The sequence below is a fragment of the Rhea pennata genome, chromosome 1 (genome assembly GCF_028389875.1).
Source record: "Rhea pennata isolate bPtePen1 chromosome 1, bPtePen1.pri, whole genome shotgun sequence".
In the NCBI taxonomy this organism is placed as follows: Eukaryota; Metazoa; Chordata; class Aves; order Rheiformes; family Rheidae; genus Rhea; species Rhea pennata.
Window position 1 is genome coordinate 149,854,688 of NC_084663.1, and position 15,937 is coordinate 149,870,624.

General features: G+C 42.2%; 1 protein-coding gene across 2 annotated transcripts in view; it reads right to left on the reverse strand.

Annotated features, from left to right (window-relative positions):
* The window catches only part of FHL2 (four and a half LIM domains 2), a 44,411-nt gene extending 39,002 nt beyond the window's left edge, over positions 1-5,409 (reverse strand). For both annotated transcript variants that reach the window (XM_062601630.1, XM_062601631.1), the window contains exon 1: positions 5,275-5,409. The gene's annotated coding sequence lies outside the window, so the exon portion shown is untranslated. The remainder of the gene's footprint in view (positions 1-5,274) is intronic.
* Positions 5,410-15,937: the final 10,528 nt, after the last annotated feature.

Genomic DNA, 15,937 nt, shown 5'->3' on the forward strand with positions numbered 1-15,937 from the left:
CATTCTTATAGCCCAAGGATAGCTTGGTTCACCTCATAACTCCTCAACAGAATGCCCCCAAATACACCAAAATGCAGAAAAACCTGCACAAGAAACAAAAATGACAAAGAAGAAAGCTGAGAAATAAGCTCTACACAATTCGTATTACAGACAGTCTATACGACTTCAGCTTTTCTGTATGGACCTGTATGGAAGACTCCAAACCAGGGCTTTGGTGCAGGAAAGCACCCTGGTTCATAAAAGTGAAAAAGGAGAAGAGCACAAGTCCCCAGTCAGGGACTTGTGATAACACAGTCCATTTCTGGATCAACTGCTTGTGTACTCTGGACAAACAATTTGTGGTAGCGTCCATTTCACCTCATTTTAACTGACCAAATTTTATCTGGTCGAAACAAGCCATCTGTGTTCCCACTATACTGGACAGAGAAAGTGAGGTGCTTGCAAGGAGTGATTCATCAGATACTTACTGAAGATGGAATTACCTGCCCTATAGATGTACTTTTCTTTCCCTGTTGAATTAGAGGGAATCCAGATGTCTAGTTTTGATGGGCACCTGACCTTTTGATAGCTAATGTTGGAAGAATTCTAGCCCTAGAGGCAGGCCTGCAGAAGATGTAAGCACTGTAATGATGAGCATATAGAAGTTAGGCAGCTGTGTCCGGAAGCAGAATTCACACACTCAGTTTCTACTCCCATATTCCTTCTGCTGAAATGAGCAGAGCTGGTACACTGCATTACTGGTGTTGCCTAGACGTTTTCTAATGCAGATGAAAGGAAAAAAAAGGGAGAGTCCCTCTCTGAGAGTTCCTTCTTGAGGCTCAAGGTCAGGGCAGCCCTGAGTTGAGTCTCACAGCTTGGCAGTTCTCAATATATTTCAACATTCAAATCTGCTCTTGGGTCTGGTCCTTAGTTCCTCTTTTCTAAATTAGGAGTAATTCTATTTTTTTTTTTCCTGTAAAAGGATGTTGTGAGAAGAAATACAGCAAAAACTGAAGCAGCTGGGTGGTATGAGTACCTAACACAGAGTATGTTTATCTTACGCTTATTTGAATTCCTGACCTGGAAGTTTAGACCTAGAGGTCAAAAACTACTACAAATAGAGTTTATTCTGGTAGCTTGCTCTCCTCTATTGCTCCTTACCATGAGTGCCATGCTACGCAATGTTAGTCTGTCTGTCTTGTGCTATAAGCAATGTCCTAACCCCCTGAATTATCCTGCTGCCTTCTGCCCCCACATTTCCAAATGCACCCAACACCAGTGGCTGTAGAGAGTGTTGCTGTGGGTCAATGTGCTTCATGAATAGGGAATTAAGATACTCAGGGTTACTGTGTGGTGGCATCTGCAGATAGTAGGCACCCTTGTTTTCATATGATAATCTGTTGGCATGTAAGGGCTTTTCTTCCTTAGCTGCAGACTATCAGTAAGCTGCTACTAGTCACTGTTACCTATTTCCCTATAACAGAAAGTGTGCAAATCTCCAGTAAGACTTTGGCTGGTAAGCGTAGCAGGGAATATGCTGGCTTGAAAGCCCACTGGCTTTGTTTATTAAGTGTTTGAAACAGTTTCTGTTCCCACAGATTTTGTGCCCATTCTGTTCCTATGACAATGCGATTTGAAAATTTACTTATTTTCTTGTTTATAAGAAGTGTTTTCCTGTCACTTGTTGCTATATGAAAATTTCTGGGTGACAGCAGGAAAAAACAACTCTAAACAAGAAGCAGTACAGTTAGGGACACACAAAGTGTTATTTAAAATATTAAGTAAAACTGCATGTTTCTTTTAGCGTTTTCAGCTTAAGTGCTTCTTGGTGGCATTTGTAACAGCAGTCAGTAGATTTACCTTCAGCAGAAATGTTGCAAATTTTACAAAGTTAATGGATCCCTCTAAAAATGTGCGTTTCTAGTTAGTGTTCCTTCCATGTTCGTGTCAGAATAAGCTGAGAGAAAACAGGCGGAGTTGCTCAAACTGCTTAGAGAAACTAGGCCCCTGTGTAATATGACCTATGCTCCTCTGAGCTAATCAGCGTTAGATGATGAACATTGTTGAAACTGCCTGAGATTTATCAGCATGAAACTGTACTCACTGTGATATAAAGCCAGAGATAAAATATTACAGCCAGTAATAATTCATCCAACAGAAAAACAACTGTGTCTGAAGCACTCACATTGCCTATGTTCTGATTAGACAATGCACAGCTACAGAAAAGGAAATCTGGTGAGGAAAATGTGAAAACTCTTTGCTGATGCAAACCAACACAGGTTCAGTGCCACTAGAATTAGAAAGGAAGAAAGAGGAGATCTGGGCTTCACTAAAATCGGTGAATGCTTCTGAGCAAAATTTCCATTAATTTCAGCAGGGCCAGAATTTCACCCCGAAGTGTTCACATTTCCTTCCTTCTCTGATTTTCTTCCTTATAAAATGGTCTCTTAGAATTCCTATATTAAAGAAGTGTTTGAATGAATCTGTCCCCTTCCAGCCTCTTGGCAGCTGCTATCAAAGGTCTGCCTTGTTCCGATGGCTTAATGTTTGGAAGGGAAAAAGTAAAGTTATTCATCCATTAATCGTATTTTCAAGTGCTAGGTAAGAATAGAGTATTATTGTTGGAAAGACTGCCTTTAGAATAAGCTCACTTTGGGAACAGGCTTTTGGACTTAAATTTAATTTGAATTTAAAAATAGAATAAGACAAAATTCAAATCCAGTGAAAAATTACTGCATTAGCATGTGTCTTCCTGAGTTTTTTCAAGCTAAAGATCTTTGACTATTTTTTTTTTAAAGCCCAATGTTTTGCTGTAAGTGACTGGAATACTACTTTTGTTTCTCCTTTTCTAGAGGGAATACTGTCAACATACCAGTGATGATACCTTAACACTAAGCACCTAACCAGAAAGATTTTGTGGTATCTATTGTTTTTGCCTGATGCTTGGATGATAGACAAAGAACCTCAGGACATGAGTAAACTTCTGGCACTACTGAAGTGAGGTTACTCTATTAAAAATAACAGTTTTGTACATGACTTCTTTTTTGTGCTGTTTATTGTGGAGGCACATCAGTTTAGCTTATTGGCAGGGTCTTGGGCAAACAAGACAATGTGGGGTATTGGGCTTGGGCAAGGCAGCTCGCAGTCCACACTGGAGGACTGCTAAAAGGCAACAGTGTACTCCTCAGTGGGAAGCTCCTACCTCTGGGCTTCAGGCAAATTACAAAACTCATTTCACCAATGCTGGGGACCAGAAAGTCAGAGCTCTGAGAAAATCTGAAAAGAGCAGATCCTGGGCTAGTGGTGGAGTAGTAACTACTGGAGAACAGAGAGACGTGCAGAGACCCTGACTGCAATGCCTGAAGAAGTCAAGCCTCCCCAGGCGTCAGTGAGGGGACAGTAAGCCTCTAGATGAGATAGAAGTGTTCAGCTGATTTGGTACTCTACATTTGTTTTTTCTTCTGCTTGAGTTATGTGCTGTTCTTCACATAAAAGGAGCAAACTAGTTTCTCAACTTGCTCTTTTGCTACTCTCTACATCAATAGTCACAGGCCCCCACCAGAGTAAGCCAGAATAGCTCAGTCAAACTAAGCGTGTTAATGGAGGTTGTCCACTTTGGGAGTGGTAAAGGAACGAAGCTGGATGCATGTAGGTGTGCACTTGAGGCTATGACAATACTAATAAATCAAACAGGACCGCAGGGTGCTCCAAGCACTGCGACTCAATTGGCCACGCTGGTCAGTTGCCCAAATGGTCCCTACTGCACTTTTGGTCTGCGCCAGCTAGCGCTCCCCTGGCCAGATCCTGGGCATAGTTTGAGATGTAGGTATCCCATTTCCAGGATATTTTTGGGATGTGGACACTGTATTCAGACACCAGGAGTATGTAAGGGCATGGACACAGACTGGTTCAAGGCAGGCAGCCCCAGGACCTCTTTTCCCAGAAGGAGATTTTCTGGGCATATTTCATTCACTACTACAGCAACCCCCAAGTTGAACTCAACATTTCCGCACTTAGAGGCCCGATCAACAGTTGATGGAAACACCCATATTTCATCTAATGTCAATAGATCTTTGATTGTATCAAGTAAGGATCTTCTCCTTTGCCTCTGAAGTCTCCACTTAGGCATGGACCCAGTCCCAAATGCTTTGAAGTGAAGTGAGCCATTTGTACATGCCTTGGATGTGGATCAGGCCTAAGTCCTGCTCTGCAGAGATCCAACATCCTTATCAGAATCCATGGAGCAGTGGTTGCTCAGCATTTTGAAAACAAGCCTTCTTTTATTTTTTTCCTTGAATAATGCAATAGCAAATAAACTTTTATGCAAAGCATGATAGCTTTAGATCTCTGCCTAAAAATAAATTAATATTTCTTACCTTTGTAGCATACTTTGTGATCCTTGCTTGGAAAAGTGTCTTGTTATGAGAATACTTATAACAAAAATGCATGTGTAAATGCATCCAAACACACATACCACATACACAAACAATCTTATTTTTCCAAAGATGTCTTCTTTTATTGGCTTCATTTGAAAATTAATGCTCTCATAAGATAGGTTGAAAGTGATTTAATGTAACAATAGCCTGATAATTGGCATTTGGCAGTTATTACTAATGCTGTTTTACAGACAAGTTCTGAAGAATTCTTGCTTTGACACCCCGTTATGTTTCAATGCTTTTCTTTCTTTTCCCTTTCACACAGCTGCTGTGATCCATAACAAATAATCGTTTAAACATGAAATCAGCAAGCATCGCATGTAATTTGCCTTTCTCTCTTTCAAGGTCATTAGGAAATGGTGTCAAAGAGAAAGAAGGCAAGTTAAATGTTCCTTCTGTCCCCTTTTTTTTCAATGTCTATTCAGTTTCCAAATAGTCATCACAAAGAAGAAAATGCTGATAGAGAGAAAAAAAAATAATCAAAAGCTTTCTGCCTAAAGTCATTTAGCTTCCTATTCAAACAGGAAAGTGTCTATAGTTAGACATGGTTGTATTCCTTGAGAACATGAAAACATGACAGCATATTATTAGTGCAGAAACTAAAAAGCAGCTGTTATTTAGCACCTGATTCCCAAGAGCAGACTGGAGATGCAAAATGAAAGACTGTGTATGTGCGCTGACAGACAGCAAGGAAAGAACAAACAACCTAAAACCCACTCTTCCTGTGCAAAAGCAGTGCCCTGCTCACGATCCCTATGTAGAAGGTGTTGACAAATTTCCAGCCCTCCTCCAGAAAGAGAAGGTGAAGGGTGTAAAGGGGCCAAAGGACAGCAAAAATCAAAAGAAGTCACTTTCTTACCTTTCTGTGGCTCGGTGGTGCCTCTGCTTGCTAGTGCGCGAATGAGAGTAGACAGGGGAAAATGCAGAGACTTACTGCTTTATTGGATTATCCAAACTATGCATTTAGTAATTAGACAGTCAGGCACTTGTTCTTCAGACAAGCTATAAATATAATATCTGCAAAGTACCAGCCACCCATGAGAGATAAGAACAGCAGCACCTCTGTGCTGCTGGCCTTTTAAGGCATCATAGTTATGGTAGCACAAGACCTGTAATGGAAAAGGGCTGCTGCTCTCCTGAGCACCCCGGCCCTTTGCTCTGCTTGATTTGGGATTGTCTGATCTTAAAATACACTCACCTACTGTAGCGAGGTTCTGGGAGGTATCCTCAAAGAACAGGAGTAATTTAATGACCTGATATTTTAGCTGAGCTGTAAGAGTGCAGCTTTTAAATCAGATGATTTGTCAAAGCTTTGAGATTAACAAAAACACGCTAGGAAATGCTGACCACTCTGAGGATGTAACAAACTCTAACTTCCCGTCATTCATCAATCTCAGACATGCAGCCTTGCTGCAAGGGAGTCTGAGCACCTCGTATTCTGCCACATTTCACCCTTGCAACTTGTTGTGTGGGGGAAGGTGTTGCTAGTTCTACCATTTTTACAGTAAAGAGAAGCTCCAGTGACTAGCCCGAGGACATGAAACAAATCCCTGCCAGGCTGGCAGTGGACAGCCATAACCCAGGAGACTGCTCTCCTCTCCGGGCTTCCTTCCTCCTGTAACGGATTTGTTACGTTAGGTTAAGGGGGCATTCACACATTTAAGAAATGAGAGATTAGAGGTGAAAAAAGTTCAGCAACTCACACTGGCAAAGCCTCTCTGGCTTCAGAAGAAAACCTTCCCAAGCAAGACTCCATGAAAAATTAGGGTTACAACCTATCTCTTTGCTAGTACAAGGTCCATCTCTCGCTGTAATGCACTACCCTAGAGTGCATAGCAGCAGAGACCTGATCCTTGACCCAAAGTTGAACTATTTTAACCTTTCTTTTTCGCCCAGAAGTTTCACCTAGAATGAAATACATTTGTCTCAGTGCATTCCACTTCTCCTGGCTGGACAGCCCCATGGGTCCTTTAGGTTCCTGGCAGCAGTTTGGCCTGTGACATCTAAGCTTTTGTTCTGGCTGCCTGCCTGAGAAGTGCCCTTTAGGGATCTTGCTCTGTTTGCAGAGCAGGGAGGGGAAGATGTGGGATAAAGAGTTTGAACGGACAAGTAGAAAGTCCACACTTGAGAAGAGGGAGAGTGAGATGTCAAGAGATGTCAAGATGTCATTTATATAGGCAGGTGAAGAAACAACATCAAGCAGCTTCCACAAACAGGCAAATGACCCTCTCCTTTACACCGCAACACACTTCTCAGACGAAGCACTGTTCTGTTAAGCTGAGATTGTCCTTCCTCCTGGCTGAATCAGCCATCCTGCTGGATTTATTTATTATTTCCACATCTCTGGAGAACCCCCCACCATTTTCTTATCTCAAATGCCGAGATAGGTTGGGAAAAAAATGTGGCCAGGAAGTGTCACTCTGTTGGCTGTCTGGATGGCAGCCGCAGGCTGGGGTCTTTCTCATGGTGCCCAGAGAGGAGGTTGCTGCATCAGACAGGTGGGAGCTGTGGCTGGTACCCTCAAGCCAACCCAGGCTGTGAGCACGAGGCTGAGCCCAGGGGCCCAGCGTGGCATTTGGCTGTGATGGCCCCACATGTGATGTCAGCAGTTGTTTCCCACGGGAGACTGGAGGAAGCTTTCCATGAGACACTTAGGTTTCTTTGGAAAGTGTGAGGAGGCAACATTCGTGCCAGCATCTGTTTCTACATGTTTTTGTTACCTGCAGCTTCTCCTCATGCTAGAGGTTGGTCAAATAGAGGGAAATGCTGTGGGGAGAATCCAGTTCAGTGGTCGTTTTGAGAAAGATACACATTTTCAGAGACATTTTCCCAGCTTCCAGAAGAGCTCTTTCTGACACAGATACAGGTGCTGTTTTTCTTTCCCTGAACGACTTTCACTCTGGAGAGAATTTAGCTTCTGAGAGAAAGCCACCTTTTTCACAACGGAATTCCCTATCTTTCACTCTCTCAGCAAGTTTTCCCAAATTTCCCTAAATTAGAGTAAACTCCGAAGAACCACTGCTTTGCTAAATCACAACACTATAAGAGGTGCAGCAAAAATTATAGCCAGGAATGGAGGGTAATTTCAAGTTTCATAGAGCAACTCACAATATTTTACAAAGAATAGCAGAACCTATATTCCTGCTATTGTAAGAACACAGGACTATTTATTTCAACTGCTATTACAGTATGCAACTGAGAGCTCTCCCACCACTTATAAATGGCAATATGTATACACCAGCCTCCTTATCCACATGCAACAGTGTCTGAAAAGCTGAAAAAAAAAGTATTGGCATATTAATATCCATTAGCAGATATTCTCACCTCCTGGCTTTTCTCTGAATAATTCATCTGGATAGCAAACATGGGTCAAGCTGAGGAGATTTTATATTAACACAGAAAGTATGCCAGGTTTTCTGACATGACAAACTGATTTATGGTTTGATATGGAGCCCAGTTAGGTTTTATGTTTTTGATCCCAAACCAATCAGAAGCTGGCATTTGGAGGGTTCATCCCAACTTGAAAGCTTATAACAACTTGTCCTCAGTCCCTGCCAAGCAACGCAATCTGACAGCCTGAGTCAAGCCTCCTGGAACAAATGCCTTTCACATGTCTCCTTTTGTCCGTACAAAAATTTCCTGCTTCCAGGCACCATAAACTAGGAGCATGGCCTAAAGACTTAGATTAAGGAGATAAGAGAAATATCCTACAGTTGTTTCTTGATGAAAATATTCTTCATCCTAGAGTAAGCGGCCTTTTGCCACATGTTCCTTTAGCTACTGTGTAAACAGCCCTTTCTCATTTCCTAGAATGATAAACAGTTATGAAAAGCTGTATAAGCAGCAAAAATGTGGTAGTTAGCACGTATGTTTGGATAGCTCTGGAAAGCCTCAACCTTTTCACGTTAGCCAAGTTTTTGTTTGTATGATTCAAAGATCCCAGCTACATTGTAAAAACAGCCTAGATAAAAGAAGATAGCTGTCCCCAACCCCTGTCTATACTAGACAGTGATGACGTGTTTATTTCCCAGGTGTCACTCTGATTACAGAGCATATCTGGATAAACATCAAGCACTGGTGGACCAGTTTTGAGTAAATGTGGCCTCCTAACACACTTCTAGCCTCTTCAGAAAGATGATCACAGATCCATTAACTCAAATGTTGCTACTTTTCTCTCTGAAAAAAATGTTCTGTAAAGCTGGTTGCCATCAGCTGCCCTTCTCACTTAAAATGCCCCAGCTTTGTTTTAGGTATTGCTTTATTCTCTGATGAAGTTCACTGAGGAAAGGATAGCACAGCTTTCCAGGGCTCTGACACTAAGAGCAAAACAACATCTCCATGGCCCCTTTGACAGCTACATGTGTCCACCACATCAGGCTTGTCTGCCCACAGCCAGCCCTGCTGCTCCCACGACTATGGTCCTAGGAGGAAACAAAGCAAGAATTTGAGCCAACCATCTGTGCTAAGACAATAGCAGATGTCTCTGCTAGAATGTCCCACACTGTTTCACTGAAAAGGAAATGCTCCATGCTTTAAAGCACGGTCTTCTCTAGAAACCATAATGAGGTCCTGTTATCCATTCATTGTGCTGAAGTTAGAAGTTTTAGAGAAGTTTTAGTAGTGATCTGTCACAATTAGGTTTTGGGCCTACCATCCTTTGCAAGAAGACGATGGAGCCTGGATACCCAAGAAGGATGTAAATTTTCAGTATGAATTTTAACAAAAAAAATCTTACTAGCTTGCACTGGTATTGCCTTTTCCAAAGAGCTCTCCTGCCAGATATTCATGGGAATCTGACCTTGCTATCCCTGACATTTGTGTTGATGGTTGCACAGGGGATTAAAACTGCATTATGATGCTCTTGAGCCTTTAATCTAATTTGTTGAGTTTAGAGATAACTTCTGGACATATGATATTGACTGCCAGAGACTCAACAGCAGAGCCAGAGGGGAAGAGGGAGCCTGTGGAGATTTCACCAGTAGTCAGTATTCTACAAACACTTTACATTCAGGCCCTTGTGGTGAAGAAGATGGGATTAGCATTTGCTGTTATGAACTGGGGATTCAGCTCTGCTAGAAAGCCGTCAGCTCATCTGTTCTTACCCTTTGCAGTCATGGTTTATCACTAGTTCAATTCTGAATTAGATATGTGCACATGAAACATCAAACCCATCCTCCTTGCAGCTGGAAGAAGAACATTCACAAATCCAAACCCACTAGCATGCAGCCTTTCTTCCCTTCCTGGGAAGCCAGCAATCTCCAGGGCCATGGGTACTGAGATGCCCCTGAGGGACTCCAGCACCAGCTCCCTCCCTGCAGGACTGCTGTCCTCACGACCACCACCTTATCCGTGCTTCAGAGAACAGACAAGGTTAAGGTGCTTTCATATGAAACAATAAAGCTGGTGTGATATCCAAGTATTTCTGTCTGTTTTGCCCTCCCACCCCACGTTTTGAGTCAAGACTCCCAGAGTGCGTCAGCACAGCAGAGTTAAGCTTGAGAGCAGGCTGAAACACTTGGAGCCCTGTGACCTTCGTGTTTGCCATGCACGTTGTCATCAGCAGTACACCTCACCTACTTTTTGCCATTAAAAGCTGGCATTAGTCTAAGCCAGTTATCTGTATGCTTTCTTTGGTCTGTGGAGGTGCCTATCTCTTGCTGCAGAGGGAGAGTAGATGACTCACACCAGCTAACTTTTGATGACTAAAGCTATGTGAAATGCATCTAAATCAAAATGAGATGCCCTTGCTGTGTCTAGTGTGCCACAAAAATGCCTGTGTTGGGCCAGATGTAGGTTAGTCTAGCCCATTTCCTTGACTCCAGCAATGGCCTGAGAATAAAAATTCCCTAGAGCATTCTCTGAAATTAATTTTGGTTTGGGGACTCCCTGAGACAGAAGCAAAGGCTATATTTAGTGACCTTGATGGATATTTTTTTTTCCTTTCCTTGAATTTCTCCAGCTGCTTTTGAAAACAAATGTTCAGAGTGCTTGGTCCTTCTCACATCCAGTCAAGGCAGACTGCACTCCTCCAGGCCTGGTGACTTGCAGAGGCTGAGGGAGCTCTCAGACGTGGGTGCCATTTGTTTTACTGAGTTCCTCCCTGCAGCACAAACAGTACCTGCACCCGGACAAATGCTGGGCCGTAAGTGATGCAGATGCACCTTCATTTGAAGATTCAGAGGCCTAACACCTCTTAAAATAAACTCTGCATGGAAAACTTAGGGAACTCCCACTTTTCTCCCCCTCTTAAACCCCTTCCCCGCTCACACTGAGGGAAAGTAATCCAGTCTCCAGGCTGCACTGCTTTTCAGCCCTTGCTTCATAGCCTTATGTCTGAGGGTTCATTTTGCAAACCCAGTGACACAGCATTGACAAGTGCCCTGAGTAAAGACAGGACTAGGTGATATGTCTTTAGACAGAGGGAGCTCTAGATATATTTTCAAAGTGCATCAATGTTGGAAAAGCATAAATCATTTCTTCTTCACTTCTCCATCTATCTGCCCAGCAAATGTTATGGCTCACAAAAGACCACTGCTCTTAGCAGCTGTCTCGTGGCCCCACCTCTGCCCTTTACCGTTTTTTCTGAAGCGCTTGTTCATCCTGTTCTGGCTGCTGGTTTTGGATCATGATGAGACTTCTTCAGTCCAAATCTAAAAGTACAAACTAAACCCTGACAAATCAGGATAAGTTTAATTTAACAACACGCTGGAATGTAACTATCTGTGAGCTGCAGTTATCAAAGGATCCAAGTGACTGCCTGAATTCGAAACAGAAGGGGAAAGAAACCCCAGTAAAACTGAATTTCAGCACCCCATTTGCACAGCACCTGTCTGTTTGTGTTAATATCTTTACTGCACTGTACCTTGCTCTGTCAGTAACTATGAGGACAAGAAACTTTCAGGACTCCTTTCAGAAGAAAGGCAATTTTCTCATGAGATAACTGTTATCTGAGAAAAGTATAGTGTTGTACACTGAACAGCAACAGTCAGTAATTGCCACAGCAACTCAGTTGAGCAAGTTCCTTGTCTACTTCACCTGCTTATACATTACAAGTATAGATAAAGAATTTTAGCTTGAGTGGTTACATTTTGATACATACAAGAAACTAAAACAAGCTTTTGTACTGGAAGATCTGGATTGCCTTAAGCATAGGTATAATCACCAGCCTGCCTATAGTAAATAATAATAACCCCTGGTCTGGAATTAATTCACTGGGTGACCTTGGACATGACACTTACATCCACATTATCAAAACTGGCAAGTGCCTGCAAGGACACTGAAGGACAGAGGAATTGCAAGTGTCAAGCAAAAAAAATCAAATTAAGTTCCCTGGGGTTCAGCTTTCCAGTTTATAGGGGAAACTGTGAGGGATCATTGCTGAGAACAAGCTCTTAAAAATACACTCAGATCTTAAAAATAAACTTCAGTGGACTTCAGAATTTCCCAGATCTCCACAGCTGTCAGAGGACTCTTTCCGGCATAAGCATACTTCTCATCAAAATGCCGCAAGACTGGTTGTGATAACATTTTCTCCACTTCATTTCCTCAAAGCTTGTATTAGGGGAGGACATGATCTCAAGCACAAAGTGCTCTGGCAGTGTCCAGGTGGCAAGTGATCCTCAGGGAACCAGATCGAGTTTCCTGTTTGAAAGAAGCCTACAAACTACTCTGAACTGTCACTATAGGGAGCTTTGCTGAACCGAACTGGAACAGAATATGGTCCTTTTTAGTGCATCCCAGTCACAAATTATCTATCAATGATATGACTTTCTCCAATTGTATTAGAAGTTCTGTGTACCTCACACAAAAACCATCTTGTCTACACGTGCTATATTGCAATCAACAGGCTATTTTTAGGACCTATTAGGTAGGATTTCAGTCTTCATTTGTAAGATTAGTACGACTATTGTATTACTGTCAAAGACACTTCCCAAACCAATGCAGAAACAGAAGCTGAAAAGAACTGGAAGAATTCTGAATCAGCATTGGGATAATGTAGGTAGCAATAAACCTAAAATCTTCAACAAAACATTTAAGCCTGGTATCATCTCTGCACACAGTGGAATGGGACAGGAGAATCAAAAGATCAGTGATCTCCCTTTCTGGCACTGCCTTAATGTAAGCCTGGTGTGGTAAGCCAGGTTAGTCTACTGAAAGCCACTGTGTGCAATTCGAAACAAACATAGTAATATTAAGGAGTTTTGTTTGTAAACAGCAGCTGCTGGCATTCCCCTGAAGACATTATCAGCTGCATAACTGGTAACTCAATCTTTGCTAGTGGTGCCTTGTGAGGCTGCTAAAAGTGTAGCCTAGGGGAACTATGTACCTTTTAGGCCATTTAGCACAATGTGAAGAATTTCACTGGGGATCCTATATTAATCTGGATGCAAATGCCAGAATGAATGTCAAACTTGACACTTACTGCTTTCCCTTCTCCAGATTCTGCATGTTACCATGATCAAAAACTTGTTTTCTCTCTTTTCTGAGTCACCGATTTGCCTCTTTTCTCATCCACAACATTAAAAGTCTTTAACTGATTGTATTTATACTTTAGCTGTTTCAATGATGGCTTTTATGAGAGCTTATACTTAATTTTCTTGTGGCTGAAAAAAAGCCATGTGCATTAAAAATGGCATCACCTTTATATGGCCATAGTGGTTTGTAAAGCATCAGAGAGAACATGACTTTAAGAAAGTGATGGTCCTTTTTGGTACCTTAGTTAAACAATAGAACTACCTGTATCATAATCAAAGCTGCTCAGGTTTTTTTTCAAAATGACACAATGACAAATAATCAGTTCTGTGACCAAACATCAATTTAAAAGTCTTGTCAGACATATTTAGCCACTGATAAATCTCTGAGCACAGAAACCAAAATCCAAACATGTTGAGCAAGGAAGTGGCACATCTTCAGCTGAAACAAGCTAATTTGTTAGGTATACACTGACCAAAATACACAAATAACTTTCTGGTTTTCAGATTGAAGGGAAAAAACTAAAGACTAACTCCTAGAATAAGTTGTCCTAGGTATCCTTAGATAACTAAAGACTTAGGAGTCTTTAGTATGCAGAACCTGCATTCTGTATTTACACATAGCCTGACTATGAATGTAATTGATAGAATTTTGCAATTGCCATCTATATACCTCATAAAACCATAATTCAGCTGAATACTAGGCTACTTTATCATTGTAGCTATTTTTGCTGTTTTTTTCCCCAAGTTCCATCATCACTGCTTCTCTCAGCTTTTGCTGTTGGCATTTCACATCTCCTCCTGCTTCCTCGCTGTCCTGGCCACCTGTGGTGTCAAGATGTGATCTGTCAACTTCCCTCCTCGACTGAAGGCATTAAACCCACAAGTTAATCCTCTCAGTCTCAGAGTCCTCAGTATCCATGCCATCACTTATTTCACCAGAAGGGTTAACAGGCATTTCCTCAAAACACCTGCAGTTTTTCCCCTTCACCTCATTCCCCAAATCTCTCCATTTAATTTTAACTCCCCAAAGCACATTAGCCCTCTTTATTTTCAATTGACAAATGTTCTCTCTTTATTCCTCATTCATCAAACCCCACATGCATGTATGTCTGGCACTGTTTTGGCAGGGCACTCCAAATCAAAATGAGAACTGAAACCATCTGTTGCAGCTGTTGTTTTACAGCTCTTCCATTATGCTGGAACATGCCTGTGTCTTGCAAACAAAAGTCTTATGGAAAGCCATTCAAACTGATAAATCACCAAGAAAGGCTAGGTATGTCCAGGACCAGAGATAAGGGCAGCTGCCAAGTGTAGCTGAAACATCTATTGGAAAAAACTTCAGTAAACAAATCTGTCATTTAATTTTTGGGCACAAGCACTAACTATTCCAGAGAGCACTCTGCCAAGATGGAGACTAGAGGTTCACACCTCTCTTTCTTTGGTCTGTGATTTCACTAAACTTGGCATCAGCTCAGTAGGCAGCAGTGCTTCTGATTATCTTATAGGAAGAACGAGCTCCTACACAAGAGTGTATCAAAAAGAAGATTTTTTTTTTTCTCAGTCTGGGTGTGTTCCACAAGTATCAACCATTATTTCCAGCTGAGTACTTCAGCCTCAAGCAGAGGCTCTAGGTGACCCTGCTTGAGCAGGGGGTTTGGACTAGATGATCTCCACAGGTCCCTTCCAACCTCAACCATTCTGTGATTTTGTGAATCAGTTTGATAGCTGCCAGACCTGGTGGGGTACAATAAGAAAGGCCTACTGGCAGTGTGGAGTCTAGCACTGAAGGAGTTGAACAAGTTGAAAGAAAGAGAAGTTATCTCTACCTTGCACACCACAGTGCTTTAGGCAGAAGGTAAGGATCAACTCTGTGGACTGTCAAAAAAAAAAAAAAAAAAAAAAAAAATCCCTTTCTTGTGGGAATCTATGGGTCTGGCTATAGCTTGGGCCTGATCCAGTCTCATATACAGGAAGAGCTCTGGAGACAGCTTTGCCTTTTGAGATCAAATTTTTAGGAAAAAAAAATCACTTGGGTTTTATAGAAATGCAATAATTTCATTAACTGAATTTAATAGGATGGGGGGGTATATCTTAAAAAAATAAGAATCTCAGAAGTTCTACCAAAGTGGTAAGAAGCTCCATGTATTCTGCAGCAGGGTGCCAAAACAGCAGAGATCACTGCGCCTGCTCCTCCACCGTGCTGGCTGCCTTTTCCAGAACAGCCTTTGCTGAGCCATGTAAGAGCACTGGTAGGAGCTCACCTCACTTATTCAGCTCAGCTGCTCTTGTCATTCCCCCCAAGTTTAGAGCACCCAGGCCTGACTAAACATAATTATGAACCCAAAGGTAAGCTCTGAGATGGGGCTTCCCCAAAAGCCATTCCCATAGGGTGTCCCACTGCCGCAGCTCTCACGGCCCAACCTCACCTGTAGGGCTAGGTCTCCCTGGGCACTTGCATCCTGTGGGAGCAGTTCTTCGCATTTGCTGTCTGATCATGCTTTTGCAGCCACCATAAGACCACTTCCCTGTCAATAAAAGAGGGTTACTGGGCAAGCCCAGCAGTATGGGGGAGGAGGAGGAAGATGTGACAGGTTGGGCTCAGGGCATCCCAGAAGCGTAAGTCCCATAATCTTCCTAGGACACTAGTTTTAAAGAATCGAACAGAGAAGCTGCAGGGTCTTTCCTCTCAAAAGTGTAACCTATTGCTGCCCTCAAGGGAAAAGATTTGCACCATCTCTCAAAGTGACTGTGAGTCACTTTGAGACAGAGCATTTTTGCTACTTTCTAAAAATGGTATCATGCTATCAGCTCAGTTGCTCTACTTTTTCTTGGTAGCTTAGGAGACTTGAAGGCCAGAGGAACTAGTGATTATCAAGGCTGATGCTTCTACGTAACACAGGTCATACAACAGCCAGCAGTTCCTGTGTAAAGCAAAATAACCCGCAGGCCCACCATTCCTCACAGCAGGGAGATCAAACTAATGCCAGAAAACCCGAAATTGTCAAAAAACAAGTAAAAACTTTCATGTGTTTGCCATCAGTGGTAAAT